We start from the raw sequence: 3,692 nt of genomic DNA on the forward strand, positions 1-3,692 counted from the left end.
AGGGAGGGAGGGAGGGAAGGAAGGAAGGAGGGAGGGAAGGAGGGAGGGAAGGAAGGAAGGAGGGAGGGAAGGGAAACAGGGTCTTTCCAGATGTAATTAGTTAAGAACAAGTCATAGTGGATTAGTGTATGTCCTAAATCCAATGACTGGCATCCTTATATAAGATGAGAAGACACACAGAATCCGAGAAGGCCATGTGCAGACAGAGGCAGGAACTGGAATGATGTGACCCCAAGCCAAGGAACGCCCAGAGCCCCCAGAAGATGGAGGAGAAAATGAAGGATCCTCCCAAAGAGCTTTCAGATGGGGCATGACCCCATCAACACCTTGATTTCAGACTTCTGGCCTCTAGAACGGTGAGAGAATAAATTCCTGTGGTTTTAAGCCGCTCTGTTTGTGGTCATTTGTTATGTAGCCCTAGGGAACCAATACAATTCCCCTCACAGAGAACTGGCAGAAGGAGCAAGTCCAGATTTGTTCCCATCACACAGCCTTGGCCTTGGCTGAGCCCTCTTGCCACAGCTTGACCATGGCCAGCTCCTGCACATGCTCCAGCTCTCAGCTCAAATGGCACCTTCTCAGGACCCCCCACCCCATAGCCCTTGATGAATGCCCACTCCCTATTCCCTAGCACTCTGCAGCATTTCACATTTATTTATTTATTTATTTAGAGACATAAATAACTGTTATTTATAAATAACATAAATAACTCAACTGTCGCCCAAGCTGGAGTGCAGTGGCACAATCTCAGCTCACTGCTCCTACATTCAAGCGATTCTCCTGCCTCAACCTCCCCGTAGCTGGGATTACAGGCACGCGCCACCACACCCAGCTAACTTTTGTATTTTTAGTAGAGATGGGGTCTCACCATGTTGGCTAGGCTGGTCTCCAACACCTGACCTCAGGAGATCCGCCCTCCTCAGCCTCCCAAAGTGCTGGGATTACAGGCACAAGCCACCACACCCGGCCAAAAACCCGCTTTTTTTTCCTTTAAGACAAAGTCTCGCTCTGTTGCCCAGGTTGGAGTGTAATGGCATGATCTCGGCTCACTGCAATCTCCACCTCCCGGGTTCAAGCGATTCTCCTGCCTCAGTCTACCAAGCAGCTGGGATTACAGGCACGCACCACCACACCTGGCTAATTTTTGTATTTTTAGTAGAGACAGGTTTCACCATATTGGTCACGTTGGTCTCAAACTCCTGACCTTGTGATCTGCCTGCCTCAGCCTCCCAAAGTGCTGGGATTACAAGCGTTAGCCACCGTGCCCAGCCAATTTTTGTATTTTTTTTTTAGTAGAGATGGGGTTTTGCCACGTTGGCCAGGCTGGTCTCGAAATTCTGACCTCAGGTGATCCACCCACCTCAGCCTCCCAAAGTGCTGGGATTACAGGCGTGAGCCACCACGCCCGGGCAAAACTCGCTTTTTAATGATGCTCTTGGAAAACACACACAGGAAGGTGGAAGTTAAATGTGTACCCAACTATGAAGTCAGATGAGGCAGGGTCACACCCTGGCTGCCCCTCTGGTCACTAGATGCCTTGGGCAGGTAAACTCTCCTCTTCTGGCCTCAGTTTCTCCATCTGTGAAATGGGTGTAACATCTCATAGGCTGTGGTACGGATTCATGAATTGATGCATATAAAGCATTCAGTAAGCCTTTTTTCTTATTAATAAAAAACCCACAAACCCATCATCAGCTCAAGATTCTATGCAAAGAGAAGACGACACACCCAGCATGGGGTGTCCCTTGACGCTGCCAGGCTCAGGTGACTTGAGGTTCCTGGTCTTTGAGCCCGCCCCTCCCACTCTTCTTCCCTCGGCCAGACCAAGGCTCCTCCAAGCCTCAGTTTCCCTGTCTATAAAAAGAGCGCGTTCCTCTGATTCTATAGAATCCTTAGGCTCAAGGCCAAAGATAAAGAGCCTGGAAGCAGAGCCATCAGAGCGGCAAAGCTGCCCAGGGATCCTCGAGAACTCGCCGGGGTTAGAGATCATGACCCTGAGACTCAGGCTCTACACCTGATTTCCTCGTGCCCCCGTCCGCTAGGGGGCTGAGTTACGGGCATCGTATTGACAGGGGCCACTCGGATTCCATTCCAGGCCCTTGCCCGTGCCGTTCCCTCTGCCTGGCCACCGGCTGAAGCATGAAGACGGACTACAAGAAGACCATTTCTAGCCCTGCCCAGATAAATGCAGAGGGCGCAGTGAGATCCTGCGGGATCCACCGTAGGCGGAGTTCAGGCGGAGGGCGAGCCCAGTCGGCAAGACCCCCAGCGGCCCCCGTAGCCGAGGTGCAGGCAGTGGGCGTGGCACTCTCGGCATGACCCCCCAGGAGCCCCGTAGCCGAGATGCAAGCGGTGGGCGCGGCCTTCTTGGCATGACCCCCAGCGGCCCACGTAGTCGAGGTGCAGGCAGTGGGCGCGGCCCTCTAGGCGTGACTCCCAGTGGCCCCCGTAGCCGAGGTGCAGGCAGTGGGCACGGCCCTCTTGGCATGATACCCACTGGCCCCCGTGGCCGAGGTGCAGGCAGTGGGCGCGGCCCGCTCGGCGTGACTCCCAGCGGCCCCCGTAACCGAGATGCAGGCAGTGGGCGCGGCCCTCTCGGCATGGCCCCCGGCGGCCTCCGTAGCTGGGGTGTAGGTGGCAGCTGTGGCCCTCTCGGCGTGACCCCCGGCGGCCCCCGTAGCTCTCACCCGGTAGAGGCCGTACGTGCTCTCGGCGTGATCGAAGGGCACGAGGCGCTCGTCGCAGAAGCCCAGCGTCCAGCGCGCTAGGCTGACTGGCCCGGCAGGGGCGACGGCGGCGGGCAACTCGCGGGCTAGCATCGAGACGAGGCTCCCGCCCGACAGGCCGAGCGCGAAACGGGCGCGGGCCCCCGCCAGGCAGCATGCTGCGCGCTGGGCCACCAGCTGCGCTAGCGACGCACCCAGCTCCTGGGGGCTCGAGAACACCGAGATGAGGCCCGGGGCCGGCGCGGCCATGGCGAGGGCGGCGGTGGGGAGGCGGAAGCGCTCCCGACGGCCGCTAGTACGCCTGCGCAAGGGCCGGCCCTACCGCTTGTCTTCGAGTACTTTGGGCGATTGCCTTTGGTACATGCGCAATGAGGCAAGTGAAGCACCACGGCGTCGGTCCGGCCCTACCCATTGAATCTTTATCTGCTGTGCCTGAGCCCAAGTGAGTTCGGGAAGCCAGTGCCTGAATGCTCAATCTTGCGGTATCAGGGAGGGCCAGAGAGGGGAGCTCAAGAAGAGGACGTCCTTTCGAGGTGGCAGGGATTTTCTGGAGGAGGGCGTATTTTGACGAGTTTTAAAATTTCTGCACCTTTAAACATATTTATCTTGTTGCTAGTTGTTGTCCACCCCCGTTAATTAAAATATAAGCCCTATAAACTTAGGGATATTGTTTTTTTCACTTAATGCCTCGTAAGCTTCCTGAACTATGCCTGGCACAAAGTAGGGTATGAGGCCGAGCACAGTGGCTCATGCTTGTAATCCCAGCCCTTTGGGAAGCCGAAGTGGGCGGATCACCCGAGGTCGGGGGTTCGAGACCAGCCTGGCCAACATGGTGAAATCCCGTCTCTACTAAAAATTAAAAAAACTAGCCGGTGTAGTGGCGCGTGCCTGTAATCACAGCTACTCGGGAGGCTGAAGCAGGCGAATCGCTTGAACCCCGGAGGCGGAGGTTGCAGTGAGCTGAGA

General features: G+C 56.2%; 1 pseudogene across 1 annotated transcript; it reads right to left on the reverse strand.

The window, feature by feature from the left end:
• Positions 1–1,293: 1,293 nt before the first annotated feature.
• LOC108523773 (6-phosphogluconolactonase pseudogene) lies at positions 1,294–3,447 on the reverse strand (annotated as a pseudogene). The gene has a single exon (XR_001883890.1). The product of XR_001883890.1 is annotated as a 6-phosphogluconolactonase pseudogene (transcript).
• Between the last annotated feature and the right edge of the window lie 245 nt (positions 3,448–3,692).

This window comes from Rhinopithecus bieti, unplaced genomic scaffold, assembly GCF_001698545.2.
Source record: "Rhinopithecus bieti isolate Rb0 unplaced genomic scaffold, ASM169854v2 scaffold_77728, whole genome shotgun sequence".
Taxonomy (NCBI): domain Eukaryota; kingdom Metazoa; phylum Chordata; class Mammalia; order Primates; family Cercopithecidae; genus Rhinopithecus; species Rhinopithecus bieti.